We start from the raw sequence: 17,934 nt of genomic DNA, 5'->3' as shown, positions 1-17,934 counted from the left end.
AATATTAATGCTTCAAAGGACATCATCAAGAAAGTATAAAGACAACTCAAAGAATGGGAGAGAATATTTGAAAAGCAAAAACCAAAAAAACCCCAAGAATTCTCATTTAAGCACAATGAGATGCCACTGCACACCTATTAGAATGGCCAAAACCAAAACTACTGGTAATACCAAATGTTGGAGAGGATGTGGAGCAAGATACACTTCCATTAATTACTGGTAAGAACAAAATTTTGAAAAAGCCATTTTCCAAACATCACTTTGAAACAGCCCTTTGGAAAGCAATTGGGCAGTTTCTTACAAAACTAAACATAGTCTTACCATATAATCTGACAATCTCATCCCTTCAAATTTACCCAAAGAAGTTGAAAACTTATGTACACACAAAAATCTACACATAGATGCTTATAGTAGCTTTATTAATATTTGCAAAAACTGGAACCAACTAAGATGCCCTTCAGTAGGTGAAGAGATTAATCAACTGTGGTACTTCTGGACAATGAAATATTGTTCAGCACTAAAAACAAATGAGCTATTCATGAAGGATGAAAAGACATGAAGGAAACTTAAAATGTATATTAAGTAAAATGAGTCAATCTTAAAAGGCTGCATACTGCATGATTCTAACTATGTGACATTCTAGAAAGGCAAAACCAGGGAGAGAAAAAAAGAAAAACAGTGGTTGTCAGGGGTTGAGGAGGACGTAGGAATGAATAGGCAGACACAGAGGATTTTTAGAATGGTGAAACTGGTTGGTAGGATGCTAGAATGGTGGATAAATATGATTATACATTTGTCTAAACTCAAAGAATTTTTCAGGTAGCCTGTAATTATTGAGGTATGACATCAAGAATGAACCCTAATTTATAGTATGGACTTGGGATAATTATGATATGTCAATGTAGGTTCATCAGTTTTAACAAATGTACCACTCTGATGAGGAATATTCATAATGGAGGAGGCTATGCAAGCTTGAGGGCAGGGAGTATATAGGAAATCCCTGTATCTTTTACTCAATATTCCTATGAACCTAAAATTGCTGTAAAAAATAAAGTTAAAGTGTATTTGAAAATAATAATATAAAAGACATAAATGTTCATAACAGTATTATTAATAATTGGCCTAAGGTGGATATCCCAAATGTCCTTCAAATGACAAATGAATAAGCAAAATGTGGTACATTCATACAATGAAATGTTATTCAGAAATAAAAAGAATGAGTTACTAATGCAACCTATGACATGGACAAACCTTGAAAGAAAGTGAAAGAAATTAGGTACAAAAGATCACAAATTGTATTATTTAAATTATATGGAATATCCAGAATAGCCAAATCCATATAACTAGAATGTAGATCAGTAATTTCTAATGACTGAGTGGGGAATGCAGAATGGAAAATGATGGCTAATAAGTACACGGTTTCTTTTTGGGATGGTGAAATTTTGTTTGAATTAAATAGTGGTGGTGGTTACACAACTCTTGAATATCTGAAATCACTGAAGTTCACACTTTAAAAGAGTGAATTTTATGGTATGTAAATTACATCTCATTTTTAAAAATCTAAGAAGGGGAAAAAATGAAGAAAAAAAAGATTCATCCTTTAAGTAAGTCTTACTCAAGCTTTGTCTCCTCCAGTAAACCAACCCTTATCTTGCCCATATGACATGCCTTCTCCAAGCCCATTTGGACAGGAGTTGATTATCTCAACACAAAGGTTTATGGTATAGCTTGATCAGAAGTAATACAATTGATCATCTCATGAGATTTTTTTCTAAACCTTTTATTCATTTACTTTAAGTCAAATATTGGTTGGATACATTAGGTATTCTTACATGTCCTTAAGTTGGGGACAAGTAGCCCTGACAATCTTATCACAATGTCACGTAATTTGCTCACTGTCCTTCAAAATGCTGCCATGCTTTTTAATCCTACTGATACTTCAGTGGGTATAAGATTCTGGGGAAGTTTCTATCACCATCTTATGATACTATAGGCATATATTCAAGGATTAATGATTAGAAACAGATATATGGTAGCTAATATTTTTCTCAAAGAAAGCACCTCTCAAATTTGACACTATTGTCAAATTATTCCACTTTGTTTTTAAGACTCAATAATTACAGACTAGCTGAAAAATTTTCAATGAGAGTTCTACTACCAAGAAGACATACGGGTGAATCACATCTACTTTCTGCCATGAAATGTTTAGTAGAGACCAAACTCTTTCCAAAGGGTCAGCTGCAGGACAAAATACAGAAAGACAAACTACGGATGTGTTTGACCACTAATCTGTGCCCTTTTTGCTCAGTCACATTTCTCTTAAATTTCCTTTTAAATAATGTAGGACACATTATCAGTTTTCTGATTATCTCTGTAATGAATAATTTCCCATCAACCAATATTTTATGAATTCCTTGTATGCCATCATATTCAATCAGGTTCTGTATCTTATAAATACAGCTCCCATAATACTTCTCATGCCTGTCTTCTTTATTCCATTTATACATCCTACTTTCTGAGTTTAGTTTCTTTTACTCTTTGACCTTATTTGTTGGAAGCACGGAATTTCGAGTCACAAAGGTTTGTATTCTGGCTCTACAATCACTAGGTGTGTGACTTTAAGGAAAACACTTTATTTACTATCACTGCCAGGAATCTTCCTAAAACATCACAGCCCATCACTGTCATCATCAGGAAACTCATATAACTATTTTTTACTCTTTAAGGAACACATCATCCCAATATTGTACATACTAATATAAATCAGATAAAACTGTGAAAGCTGTAGAAATCATTTTGCAAACCTGTTGTAAGCAATTCGACACTCTAAGAAAATCCTAAGTGAAATAATGCAACCCTGTCATATGTATAGATGAAAAATTGCATATGAGAATATAATAATTTCATCATTTCAGCCATGCACATATAGTTTTATATAGGTAATATACAAACATTATCAAAATATCAAGTGTCAAAATAAAACAATGAAATTATATTGGATCAAATCAAATTAAATGTTTAATTTTAGGAAAAAATATTCCGTAGTATATAAGACTAAACTGCTAATATTTAATCTAATAAAATAGCTTTCCCAATCATTTTACCATGCTTTATTTAAAAAAAAAGGATAGACACTTTGTTTCTTCCCTTTCCATATTTTCCTCACTGGTATAAAATAAAATTCTCTATGTTATATACCCTGTTTCACTACCATTGTGATTTTGCTGGGCTTTTAAAAACTCTCACTATATGGTTTTGAGATCTTAATATCAGATACTGTAAAACTCATCTCTCTGGATTTTGTATTTAGTCACATATATAAAATATTATTATACTTTATCCAGAGTAGCTGGAGAAAGGATCTTCTGATGGTTTCTGTCTGCCTTTGAAAGGAAGTCTTAGATGCCACTTTAAATTAAGAGTTGAGGTAGATGTTTTATTATGCTCATTTCACAGATAATAAAACTAAGGCTCTGAGAGAATCAGTGACTTTTCCAGGACCAGACAATGAATCAGTATGAAGGAAATTTGAATTTATTCTTCAGATCTAATGTGATGTACAGCATACTAGGAGCTTTTGCATGTTAATCAGTTCACATTTTAAAACCATATTTAAACAGGTAGAAATATAATCAAGGATAAATATAATGAGGACTTGTAAAATAAAAACAATTACAGCATTAATGCTAATTTTTCAAAATGAAGTAAAGTCACAAAATTGTTAGTTAAACATAAATCCATCTTTTTGTTATTTTCAGCACAAAAGAAGATCAAGGAAAATATAGTTCTTCAGCTTGGGGCATAGCAGTGATGATTTTCTTATTTTATTTATGTTCAAGCTTTTTTCAAAGAGGGATTAAAGCTACTAAATGATGAATTGAATAGAAAACCAGAACACTTTAACTCATCTTTTGCTTTTGTCTTATTTGTCAAGTGAAGTGACCACTGGACTAAAATAGTAGTGCAAACACTAATATAGGAGAAAGTGCCCCAAGATCATGCTCAAGATTGGTCAGGAGATGTAAGGTGAGTAACTAACTGTTTCAAGTCCCTCAGCCGACAAATTTGATGCTAGAACGAAAGACCTAGTAAGCAAGATTTCTTATGGCTGTTGATGACTATTGATTTTTATTGAGAATAGGATTAAAAACTCTGTAAAATTGGTAAACAAAATCTTGATTTTTCACAGTGTATACTAAAAATAAAGTAAATAAACTGGGGATTGTATCATTTAATGTAGATCCTGGAAAATATTCTAGAATCAAGAACTACTAGGCATAAGCTGGGTTGGTATGAATGCATACTATCACATTAACCCATTCATTTCCTTGGGAAATAAATTGGTAGATATAAAAGATCTAACTGTGGTAGTCATCCTTATCAGAAAGGCATTTGATCATATTTCTTATGAGATACTTGTAGCTACAAGAAAATTAAAGGTGAAATGTAACAGCAATTTATTGAATCAGAAATCAATTGGGTGACTTTACCTAAATGTGAATAGAATTGTGATCAACTGGCTAGGTGATTTCTCATGGTTATCTCAAGATTCCATATAAAGATTGTTCTGCCTAATCTATTTTTATAGCTCTTTGGTAACAACAGAGAGGTCATTTATCTAAGTGACAGGTGGCAAACAGCAAATTTGATATATAAACTGATATATGACTTGAATAGTGAATTTGAAATGGTGATGGACTCAAAACCATGCAGTATAAATATACCATCCAAGTAAATAAATGTGATGTCATAACTTAAGTCCTAAAAATAGAGGTAGGGCAGTTACAACTCAGACAGTATTAATTTTTTTTTCTAACAGTCATAGATGAATGGAAAATATTACCATTGTAAGAGAATAAAGGAATAAGACATTTGAATAAAATGAATAATATGCATCTTCTCCTTTATGAAGAATATAAGTATTCTGCTTGCAACATATATATTTTGAAATAATCAACAGCAGGCAACACACAGGTGACAAGGATTGTGTTAACAACTATGTAATCCAAAGATTTCAGGAAGGAATAAAATAAAGCATAGAAATTCAAGAACTGTAAGAGAGGAACAACTAATGTACAAGTATAAGGACTGCATTTCAAATGAGTTAGGGACCAAACAAGAATATTCCTCTTGTCTTAAGACATCACAATAAAATGAAATATGGTTAATGCCTAAAAACATATCAATTTGAAGAAAGAAAGAGGGAAAGAAATAAAGAAAGGAAAAAGAAAAAGAAAAAGAAAAAGGAAGAAGAAGAGGAAGAGAGAGAGAGAAAGAAAGAAAGAAAGAAAGAAAGAAAGAAAGAAAGAAAGAAAAAGAAAGAAAGAAAGAAAGAGAAAGAAAGAAAAAGAAAGAAAGAAAGAAAGAAAGAAGGAAAAGAAAGGAAAGAAGGAAGGAAGGAAAGAAGGAAGGAAGGAAAGAAGGAAGGAAGGAAGGGAAGAAAGAAAGAAAGAAAAAGAAAGAAAGAAAGAAAAAGAAAGAAAGGAAGGAAGGAAGGAAGGAAGGAAGGAAGGAAGGAAGGAAGGAAGGAAGGAAAGAAGAAAGGAAGGGAAATAAAGAAAAACAAGAAATCACCTACTAGTTGGCTTGGAGCTATAATATTTCAGGTATCATGAAATGTTTTATACACATTTTTATTTTGTTATTTATTCCTCAAAGCTCATCCATTTTTATTAAGAAATTAAAAGAAAAATGTAAAAAGGTTGTGTTAGCTTCTCAAGGGCATATGACTTGTAAGTAGCAGAGTTGATCTTGGAATTCTGGTTGTATCAGGTCCCTCTGTGGATTACTATGAGCTAGAACCAGTTCATATTACTCTTTACAGTCAAAATATCCAACATTCTCCCCCCACCAAGCCTATACTGAGGATCAAAGATATGGAATTGATCACAGAAGTTGGCAAGCATTGCCTTTTCCCCTCAGTTTGGCACCTACAACCTCTAAGAAAGTTGCCTAGTCATGTGATTGAAATTGAACTTAAAGACAAAAGAGACGCATACTGTTCTGAAGAGAAGAGTTAAGTTCAATAATTTACACACATAGTATTTTTACATTCATTGGCTTTCTCTCCCTGCAATCATGGGAGACAGGTTGTCATCTTCTGTATAAAGGAATCACAACTATGTTATTTCCCATAGATTCAACTAATTAGATATAGAATTGTGACCACTACTTAATTCATTTGAAAATCAGTTATATGCCTTTTCACTTATATACAGGACAATTTAATACATTTATTAATAAAATATTTTAGTATATTTATGAATTACATTATAATGTACACAAAAGAAACAGAAAAAATAAAACTACAAATGAAGCACAGTTTTGACACAATAAGATTAAACTTGTTCTCAACATAATTGCCCATGAGAGAGAGAGAGAGAGAGAGAGAGAGAGAGAGAGAGAGAGAGAGATTTTTTTTTTCTTAGAGTTTTACTCCCATCACCCAAGCTGAAGTGCCACGGAATGATTTTGGCTCACTGCAACCTCTACCTCCCAGGCTCAAGTGATTCTCCTGCCTCAGCCCGCCAAGTAACTGGGACTGCAGGTGTGCTCCACTAGGCCCAGCTATTTTGTTTGTTCGTTCGTTTGTTTTTGGTAGAGACAGGGTTTCACCACATAGCCCACACTGATCTCAAACTCCTAGGCTCAAAGGATCAGCCCACTTCGGCCTCCCAAAATTCTGGGACTACAAGTGTGAGCCACCATGACTGGCCTGCACTTGATATATTTCAAAATGGTTTTCTAGTTTATTTGAAATATGATGTTCTGAATGTTTTCCTAAATTGCTTTTGTCATCCTGATATCCTTTCTTCAAATTCTGTGGTTTTTATGAGCACACGATGGTTGTCAAATGTTACCTATTTTAGGCATATGGCATATCATTGAGGTCGAAGTTTACTGAGTTCAATACTGGGTCAATTTTTGAGTATTATTATCTTATCATCACAAATACCAATTGAAGAACAAAGAACAGATACTCCAAAGGTCTAAATAATGAATTGAGTAGAAGAACGCTTTGGAATCCAAATCATAACTTCCTTGGTACAGTATCACAATACTAATTGTTACATGTGTGTCATGTTAAGGAGAAAAAAAATTCTAACAAATAAAGTATATTAACTGTCAATGTAGTGTTTGTATCAACTGCCGTAAGAAATAGTTAATTTTACTTAAAGCAAGCAGTGAATTTTGCTAAAAATCAAAGATAATTATCTATGATCAAAATAGGAATAATGATGTTAAAAAACAAAGCTCATTTCCACCAAAGTGGTGTTCAGCTAGTTCAGCCAGAAGTTAATTTTATAGCAATATATATTTCTGAGTAGTTTATAAATTATATATGAAAACATACCTGGAAAGGGATATGATGTTGAAATCATAATATTCAAAACAATTATCCACCATGGCAATCTAATAATTGATTCTAGAGACAAGAAATACAGACCTCTATACTTGCAATAATTTCTTACTCTGCTTTATTCCACCTTTCTTGTACTTCTCTATTGCCTCTGAAAAGACTAAAGAGATCAAATATTACACAAAAAATATAAAGTAGATAATAATACCACTCCTGCTTTTCAGATAAATTAAATAGAAATATTAAGCAACTTGGCCTATTGTTGTATTTTGAGTAATATCAGTGCCCCATATTGAAATCTGATGAAGTAATTCTAAAGGTTGACCAGTTTTTGGTTTGTAAAAGAAAAAAACATAAATTCTAAAAAATCTGAAACAAATAAAAGTGTCCTGTGCCTAGAAGACTCTAATAGTGAAAATTAGGTTGACTCACAGAAAGAGTAAGATGGTCTCAGAATTTTGTATGCGACGAAAAAACTATTGTGCATTCATTAGAAAGGAAACAAGCTTCCAAGAGTGAAATTGGATCAACTTTTAATATAGCACATACACTCACACATGAGTACAAGGTTTTGATTTTTAAAATAAAATGGAAAACACAAAAGAAAAAAGGGTTGTGTGTGGATGAGGGCTTTCATCTGAAAACCGTGCTATCTCCATGAGAGAAAAAGGAAGGAAGATTTATTTGAGAGATGGTTGAGAGTTCTAAAAACGTACTTAAGTCTGCATGAAAGTGCAGGAAAACCACAGACGGTAATCAAAACAGATCATTAGATGAAATATTCCTAGGCTTTACTACTTCAGGAAAAGTGATAACATAATAGGACATTTAAAATGTCTTTGAAGTCATGACTGTTCGAGTTTATACTGCCAATTCATGCTCATTCCATATTATTGTCTGGTGAGACAATATAATGGTAAATCGAACATGATTTGAGATCATGAATAAGAGAGAGAATATGTTTATTCTTAATGTAACCTAAAGACAAGGTCAAGTTCATTGAAGTTTGGACTCTGTTGGTCCTTGTTAAAATTGTCTGGGAACAAGATATTTATAATTCAAAAATTCATTTATAATTATGTTGAGGAATTGAACTTATCATCATTTAAATTTCTGTGAATACAAAAGAGGAGTTAATGAGATTGTGTAAGTGAACTTTCAAAGATATAAGCAGGATTTTGGAAACTTGGATAACTTGTATTCCACGAAGAGAAAGAAATATGGTTGAGAAAATACCTGATGGTTTATCACATGAAGTTTAGAGAAACACCAGAAGTGAATGATAAATTATGAATTTCAATATTCTATCCACTTGGATCCAGCCTATGAATGCCTTTTATTTGGCATCATAGGGAGTAAAGAAAACAGGCCAGTTAGAGGGCTGCTTCAGTATGTTTTTTTTTTTAACTCTTTATTTTTCCTTTTGCTACTGCCTTCTTTTTTAACTTTTAGGTTCAGGGGTACGTGTGCAGGTTTGTTATGTAGGTAAACTTGTATTTAAGGGTTTTTTGTACAGATTATTTCATCACCCAGATATTAAGCCTAGTATCCATTTTTTTTTCTGCTCCTCTACCTCTTTCCACCCTCCACCCTGAAGTAGGCCCCAGTGTCTGTTGTTCCCTTCTTTGTGTTTGTGAGTTCTCATCATTTAGCTCTCACTGCTGAGTGAGAACATGCAGTATTTGGTTTTCTCTTCCTGCGTTAGTTTGCTAAGAAAAATAGCCTCCATCTCCATCTATGATACTGCAAATGACATGATCTCATTCTTTATTATGGCTGCATAGTATTCCATAGTGTATAGGTACCACATTTTCTTAATCTAATCTGTCACTGATGGACATTTAGGTTGATTCTATGTCTTTGCTACTGTAAATAGCACTGCAAAGAATTTTTGCATGCATGTGTCTTCATGGCAGAATGATTTATATTCCTCTGGGTATATATCCAGTAATCGGATTGCTGGGTCGAATAGTAGCAAGGATTGCTGAAACTGTGTAACAGCTGATACATAAAAATGTTCATTTTTAAGGGTTGGATATTGAGATTTAACTATTGATCATTTAGGTACATAAGACCTTTCAATGATTCCCCATTAATTCAATTCTAAAATCAATTTACTTTCCATGAAAGATGGTTTATAGCATCTAGATGTTTGGGATTTTATAAACTAGCATAAATATAGAAAATATGAATAACTGATCTGGATAATTCCAAGAAACAAAACTGATTACTCCAGGTGATCAAAGTGATAATGGACAAATAGCATCACATTAAGTTAACAAGCTTCTGCACAGCAAGGGAAACAATCAACAAACTGAAAAAGCAACCCACAGAATGGGAGAACATATCTACATTGTATCCATCTGATAAAGAATTAATAATCAGAATGTATAAGGAGTCCAAATAACTCCATAGGAAAAAAAACCTAATAATCTGACTTAAAAATGGGCAAAAGATATGAACAGGCATTTCTCAAAAGGAGACATACAAATGGCAAATGGGTATATGAAAAGGTGCTCAATATCATTGACTGTCAGATAAATGCAAATCAAAACTACAATGAAATCACAACTACACTTCCATGTTAGTTAAAATGGCTTTTATGCAAAGGACAGGCAATAATGAATGTTGGTAGGAATGTGGGAAAAAAGGAACACTTGCACACTGCTGGTGGGAATGTAAATTAGTAAATCACTATGGAGAACAGTATGGAGGTTTCTCAAAAAACTAAAAATAGAACTACCACATGATCCAGCAATCTCACTACTAGGTATATACTGTTAAAACAAACTAAATATGGCCTGAAAAGGACTCTGTATTTCTATATTTGAGTCCTTGGTGATAAACTGTAACCCAGCTTAATAGGCAGACAAAATTGAAAACCTAACTTGGTAGTATGCACCTGTAACAATAGGTAACTCTTGGCCAATCCCAGCAGCCATACTTCAACCTTTCATAAACTGCTGTGTGTTCAAAGTATGTTCAAATAAGGCATACACCAAGCTGTAACCAATCCAGCTGTTCTGTACCTCACTTCCAATTTCTGTATGTCATTTCCCTTTTTTTGTCTATAAATCTTCTTCCACTATGTGTCTGCTCTGAGTCTCTGTGAATCTGCTGTGATTCTGGGAGATGCCTGATTTGCAAATCATTCATTGCTCAATTAAACTCCTTTAAATTTAATTTGGCTGAAGCTTTTCTTTTATCAGTACTCCCCAAAAAGGAAATCAGTATATCAAAGAGATATCTGCACTCTCATGTTTATTGCAGCACTATTTACAATAGCCAAGGTTTGGAAGCAACTTACTTGTCTGTCAACAGATAAATGAATACTGAAAATGTGGTACATACACACTATAGAGTACTATTCAGTCATAAAAAAAAGAATGGAATCTTGTCATTTGCAACAACATGGATGGAACAGGAGGATACTGTGTTAAGTGAAATTAACCAGGCACATAAAGACAAACTTCACATGTTGTCACTTATTTGTAAGAACTAAAACTTAAAGCAATTGAACTCATGGAGATAGAGAGTAGAATGATGATTACCAGAAGCTAGGAAGGGTGGTGGGGGGGATTGGGGGGGTGGGGGGGTGGGGACAGGTAATGAGTACAGAAATACAGTTAGAATGAATTAGACTTAGTATTTGACAGCACAACATGGTGACTAGAGTCAACAATAATTTATTGTACATTTTAAAGTAATTAAAAGAGTATAATTGGAGCATTTGTAACTCAAAGAATTGATAAATGCTTGAGGTGATGGGTACCCCTTTTACCCTTTAAAAAACGTATGCAATTACTTAAGTTTTATAACATAGTTTACTTATAAGTCCAGGAAAGTGAAGCAGCTACTAAGCACTAAATGCCCAGAAGAGCACTTAGAAAGTGTGTTTCTAAAGAATGTATACTTTTTGAAAGAGCAAACATACATGGATATGTAAAATATAAAGTATACCATAATAACAGAATAAGTTTATTTGACAACTACATAAAAAAAAAAAACAGAAAGATCCATGTTTGTTCTAAGCAAAGGATAAACTGATCAAAGATAAACAACTTGAGTTTAAAATAGAGAGCCTTGTTTCATCTCTAGCATTATCATAGTGCAATGAAAATTTAATGATCTGGATTCAGAGAATGAAAAATTCAAGGCAATAAATTAAGAAAATATCATAAGCCTGGGACTTGTAGTAGAACTCAGTGATATACCGACGTATTATATTTTTTTAACCACACCCCTTTTCCATTAAGTTAATTTGCCTACTGATGAGAGTGTTGCTTGGAGGTGATTATTAATAATCTTTAAATATTTTCTCTCCAAAGGATGTTTTATATTTTAGGAGAATGACTTAACCTTGGATCTCTTCTTTCCAGAAATATTTCGATTCTATGAGAGACCACATGGAGTGGTGTAAAATGTGTCTATTGAATGTAGAGTCAGACAAGTTGTAGCAGATGCTTGTAATTCTATGTTGCCTCTGCATGCATTTTGAATACTGGTTAGCTTTCTTGTGCCAAAGGCAGGGCTCAGTGACCCTTGACACAATTTCCAGTTCTACCTCACACCCAAAAGACTCAAGATGTGGCCAAAGACACAACTTAAATACATCTCTCTTGCTTAACAGACTGGGCTCCCAGCTTTGCTGCAGCTTCCCTTCAATGGATCATTCTGGCATTTGCTGGGTAAAGTGACCCACAGCCTATTCCAAATATATACTGCTAGTTGCTAGGCTCTACCCTAACCCCTGTTTACACCCCCCTGACCTCCCGTGTATGGCCTCCAGGCATACAGTGTACCCCTCAGGGTCTGTAAGTACTAAAAACTCTTAAACTTTCTCATTGTTTGTGAAACATTAAAGCCTGCCAACCAATCTGAACGCTGAAGTTAAGGGCCTCAAAAGAACCCAATGCAGATGGATCCCCTGCTGATGCTCTTCTTTTTTGGGCCTCCACTGGCTGGAGACAGTAGTTACCAAATGAGTTGATAGAGAAATCAAAGACTTTTGTTTAAAAGATAGGTATGTGTTGGGATTGTGGTTAAAAATGTACTAGTCATTTAAGAGCAAAATTGTTAACATATTTGAGATTGATAGGTTCTTGATTTGTGAAAAGATGATAATTACATATAGTTTGTAAATCTGTAGTACAGATAAAAAGACAGAATAATGTGAACAGCTTAATAAGGTGGCCTTCAAGTACTAGCAATATATATCCTTATGTTTCTATCAGGAACAACACTTTTCTATTATTTTAGGAAAAAAAGGATTGTTTTCAAATCTGAATAGTGCATCTTCCACCTCTCAGTTCAGGCAAAGCAGCTCTGCTTTCACTTTTCCCTGAGGAAGAATTTGTAAGTGGCGCATGTCTGAGAAGGATTGATCTTCAGTGTCTTTATACCCTGTGTCGGGGGATGTAGGCAGAATACACTTAATTGTACACATTAACATCTTGCTCTGAAGAGAAATTTAATTTCAACTTCTCTAAGTTTTTGTACTAGTCAGGGTGGGCAAGGTTGTGCTGGAATGGGACACCCAGAGAGTCAGACTAATGGAAAAGCTATTACTCAGTGTCAATGGCTGTCATGGCAGGAGGCAAAAGGGAACTCATGCAAATCTTACACAACGAATTAAGTCTTGTGTCTCAGAAGGGAACCATGTCAATTCCAATTACGATTCTTGGTCTCAGTCAGCCACTAAAAGGCCAGAAAGTACAATCCTGTGTTCCCAGAAGACTGAGGGTCAAAAATATTTATCAATCAGGCACATAATTACCATAGTTATGGCTTAATAAACACATGCACGTGCACGTGCACACACACACACATACACACTGTGTGTGCTAAGAGCACGTATCAGAAAGCTTATTTATAGAGAAATTTATTTTTTCTTTTCAATTACTGAACTGCATACTATCTCAAGTTCCCATTTTGCCTAGTAGGGAAAAAAAGGAATCAATTAATTATAGGTAAACTCAATCACTTCCAGATTGTGTTACTCATTAGAGATTCAAACCGAGCCAAATTAGCATCTTTACCTTCTGTGAGGAAAGACAAAACTTGTAGTATGGAAACATGTGGTATGAGACCATGCAATCACACATTGCCTGGCACTTACTACTTGGTTCCTAAGGCCTAGTTGTTCATTTATCATCCACAAAATTGTTGTCATGCTTCTACCACAGAATGGTATAATATCAGGGAGGCAAGGTCCCTTCCCTGTGCTATAATCAATGAAAGAAAGTAAAAGAGAATTAGCCATGGCCCGGAAAGCAAAATTTAACTGAGGAGACAAGGGAGGAATGCATGAAAAGATAACACACAGTTCACAGCCGGTACCTAAAAAATGACTACCAATCATAGAGAGTGCTGGAAATGTGACACGCAAAGTGGTCCACCAAGCTGGGAGGATTTTAGTGGAGGTAAGGAAAAAACTAGATCTTAGTCTACAATGACCAGTAAATTATAACATGCCCATTTATATTAGATTCAATTTTTAATGAAATCTATAATTAATTGTTTACCAATGTTGGGTACTTATGTTAAGCACCTTATGTGCACTGTTTCTTATAATTCTCATAATAATTTTATGAGGTTGGAAAGAATTTTATGCTCATTTGAAAGATATGAGTCACTTAAAGTAGTTTAGTAATGAGCTGGTTAGCAAGTGTCAAAGACAGGGTTAATGTTCAGATCTTTTATACTCCAACAACTACACTATTCTTTATTTGCTATGTTCAACATATTTTGTCTCAGTTTGCAAATATGACAAACTTACACAATCAAATTAATCATAGCATTTATAAGTGGATTATGACTGGGGGCACTTACCAGACCGCATTGTGCCTTGAGTATGAGTTCTGACTTCATCCGATAATAGCTGTATGAACACAGCAGGTCATTAATGTAGTGTGTATGTGTCTGTTTTCTCATCTATATAACTGAGATAAAATAATTGCCCTGCTAGGCCGGGCGCGGTGGCTCAAGCCTGTAATCCCAGCACTTTGGGAGGCCGAGACGGGCGGATCATGAGGTCAGGAGATCGAGACCATCCTGGATAACCCAGTGAAACCCCGTCTCTACTAAAAAATACAAAAAAAAAATTAGCCGGGCGAGGTGGCAGGCGCCTGTAGTCCCAGCTACGCGGGAGGCTGAGGCAGGAGAATGGCGTGAACCCAGGTGGCGGAGCTTGCAGTGAGCTGAGATCCGGCCACTGTACTCCAGCCTGGGCGACAGAGCCAGACTCCGTCTCAAAAAAAAAAAAAAAAAAAAAAAATTGCCCTGCTAATCTTACAAGTTTTTTGATCATCAAAATAGCTACTCTACAGAGGACACATTAAAAAATTTTAAAAATATATAATATATATGTTCTAATTTTTAATATATAAAATATACATTATTATCAGAAGGGATTTAGCATTCCACATAGAAAAATGAAATATTAAAACAACAGCATTAGCTTTAAAATGCAATGTTCATGGAATAATTTATGAAGTAATCCATGAACACACCTGGCAAATATGTAAAATGCAAAAAAAAAAAAAAGAAGTCTTTTAAAATTAGTCTGGTAATGTGAGAGTATAATAAAGCAAAATATAATTTCCAGAAGAAAAATTTCAGAGAAAAATGCAGCTTCAAATAGCCAGAGAGAGAAAACAAATCTCAATGTCTCCACCTCCCCTGCCCTCACTTTTCATTGTTAGGGTGCCCAGTGCTCCATAGTTTCCAGTGCAGTTTTTTAAAAGCTGGCTAAATCTTCCATTTTATTAATGCAATGACTAATTCACCAAGTTTGCCTCTATTTCCTGAAATGAAACAATGATGACAACTTTCCAACTAGCGTATGAGTAAATGTTTGGGTAACCTAAGTCAGTAATGGGCAGGAACTTTCCATTTTAAAGCAATATCTAGAAGGTATTTGTTAAGGACAAAGAAAAACAGAACAAAGCTATAAACCACAGTCAGCTTTAAAATTATATAAGAATGGCTGGGTGCGGTTGCTCACGCCTGTAATCCCAGCACTTTGGGAGGCCAAGGCGGGCAGATCACGAGGTCAGGAGATCGAGACCATTCTGGCTAATATGGTGAAACCCTGTCTCTACTAAAAATACAAAAAATTAGCCGGGCGTGGTAGCGGGCACCTGTAGTCCCAGCTACTCGGGAGGCTGAGGCAGGAGAATAGCATGAACCAAGGAGGCGGAGCTTGCAGTGAGCCGAGACCGCGCCACAGCACTCCAGTCTAGGTGACAGAGCGAGACTCCGTCTCAAAAAAAAAAAAAAAAAAAAAAAAAAAAAAAAAAAAAAAAATTATATAAGAAAATGTTTAAAAGCTGTACATTAAGAATAATAGACCCCTATGTGATGGCATGGCTTGCCTATATCAAAATATTTCATGTGACCCATAAATACAAACATCTACTATGTACCCACAAAAATTAAAGAGGGAAAAAGTGACAGCAAACAAAAAAAGAAAAACAGACACATCCTTTCAAAGGCAGATGGATTTCCTCTATATTAATGGCTTTCTAAGTGAATGCCATAAAATACAAATGCAATGCTAGAAAACTGTAGAAGTATCAATGTAGGTGATCTACAACAAACAGAAATAAGAAGCCACAAAGTGCTTCTTTTGTGCAGGGAGAAAGCGTGCATGCTACAAGTTTCCATGTGTCTACTTGAGAATTTCCAGATGCAAACGAAAAGAGAGAGGTTGCAGACTAATCAGATGAACTCGCTTTATTTTACATTTTGACAGTTGCTATGTATTCTTCCCCCCAAAGTAAGAAACCCTCATCAGTGAGAAGTGGGAGGTTGGAAGAAGAGTGATAGAAAAATCCTAGATAACTGACATCAAGTATTCTAATTTATAGGGTTTCAAACTGTTGCAAGCATTTTTCTCTTTTCAGATACAGCAGACTGAAGACTGATTTCCATCCAAATTTTGAAAAATAAAGCTGATCCTCCAACCGGGTGAGAGAAGAGAGAAAATTCTTGTTTTATAAATGAGAAGGCATGTGACAAATGGAACAGTTCTAACCAGAGACTTTTTTTTTTTTTTGCACTATTTTTTATTTGGTATTACAATATGGAAGTGTCTTGTCCTTCACATGCAATTAGTGCCGTGGGAAAGTTGCTCTGCAATTTCTACTCACATTCCAGTCTTTGAAGGGACTCAAGACAAATGTGACCCATGTGACTCATTTTACACTACTGAGAGAAATTGACTGTTCAAAATCCATCCTTCGATTTTAAGAGCCGTGATTATAAAAAGTCAGACAAAAACAAATATTTGAGAAAGCCTTCCCTAGAAAATGTATCAATAATTGAGAGAAGGAAAAACTCTAAAATCAAATGTCATAATTAAAGTGAATAAAGTACACATTTTAAGCATAATTCATAACTGAATTACAAAAGTAATTGTCATTATATTTTTATTGCTTAATCAATTTCCATACTCAAGTACACTAATTCCCACCTTCTTTTTGGTGTGACTTTTTTTTCCCTTCGAGGCAACTTAGTCTTGATGTTTTTTCAAATGTATTCTATTTATCTCATTTATGTGAGCTCACAAAAACATTATTTGGTCTTTCTGCTCCAACAGATATGAAAGAGAAGGAAAGACCAAACAGAGGACCTTTAACGGGAAAACAGAAATCAAAGCAAATAACCAAGGAAAAAAAATAAGATATTAATGCTTATGATAATTTAAAAAGTAAATAAAATAAGGAAACTAGCAAAAACTCCTCAGCAGAAATTATTCCCAAATTGCTCAATATCAAGGACTTATACACATTATCAAAATTCATTTAGTCAAAGGGTACATGTAAGCCTTTGGGGTGATGGAAGTGTTTTGTATCTTGATGGTGATGGTGATCTTACAGCCATATTAAACAGTCAATATTCATCAAACTGTACACTGGATGCAATCTATTACACATAAATTACACCTCAATAAACTTGATTACAATAAGAAAGCAAAACACTTGTTTATGATCCCTAGATAAAAGTTAAGTGCACTGAAAATAAATGAACTATGAGTGATAGTAAATATTCACATTTCACAGAAGTCATTGCTTTAAATGTACACTTACACTCCAGTATTTCTCAGTGAGAGGTTTCAAAAATCGTGATATGTAATAAATGTGAGGTATCACAGGCACCATATTCATTTGCAATCACAAGGAAAAGCAGATGTAACAGTTTTTGACTCTTTGTTATTTCATTTCTGTATCAGTCTGTTTTCACACTGCTGATAAAGACATATCCAAGACTGGGAAGAAAAAGAGGTTTAATTGGACTAACAGTTCCACATGGCTGGGGAGGCTTCAGAATCATGGCAGGAGGCGAAAGGCACTTCTTACATGGCGGCAGCAAGAGAAAAATGAGGAAGAAACAAAAGCAGAAACCCCTGATAAGCCCATCAGATCTCGTGAGACGTATTCACTATCACAAGAATAGCACAGGAAAGACCGGTCCCCATGATTCAATTACCTCCCGGTAGGTCCCTCCTACAACACTTGGGAATTCTAGAAAACACAATTCAAGTTGAGATTTCAGTGGGGACACAGCCAAAC

General features: G+C 34.6%; 1 long non-coding RNA gene across 3 annotated transcripts in view; it reads left to right on the top strand.

The window, feature by feature from the left end:
• LOC139361384 (uncharacterized) overlaps positions 1-17,515 on the top strand; it is a 30,150-nt gene extending 12,635 nt beyond the window's left edge. The window contains exons 2-4 of one of the 3 annotated variants that reach the window (XR_011618952.1): positions 3,935-4,026; positions 16,267-16,330; positions 16,962-17,515. This is a non-coding gene — a long non-coding RNA (uncharacterized lncRNA). Of the gene's footprint in view, positions 1-3,934; positions 4,027-16,266; positions 16,401-16,961 lie in introns of those variants that run through there. The other 2 variants (XR_011618951.1, XR_011618950.1) reach the window with 2 other exon arrangements.
• The last annotated feature ends 419 nt before the right edge of the window (positions 17,516-17,934 follow it).

Source organism: Macaca nemestrina, unplaced genomic scaffold, assembly GCF_043159975.1.
Source record: "Macaca nemestrina isolate mMacNem1 unplaced genomic scaffold, mMacNem.hap1 Scaffold_46, whole genome shotgun sequence".
In the NCBI taxonomy this organism is placed as follows: domain Eukaryota; kingdom Metazoa; phylum Chordata; class Mammalia; order Primates; family Cercopithecidae; genus Macaca; species Macaca nemestrina.
The sequence above is the reverse complement of the archived record's forward strand: the minus strand, read 5'-3'. Positions and strand labels throughout refer to the sequence as shown.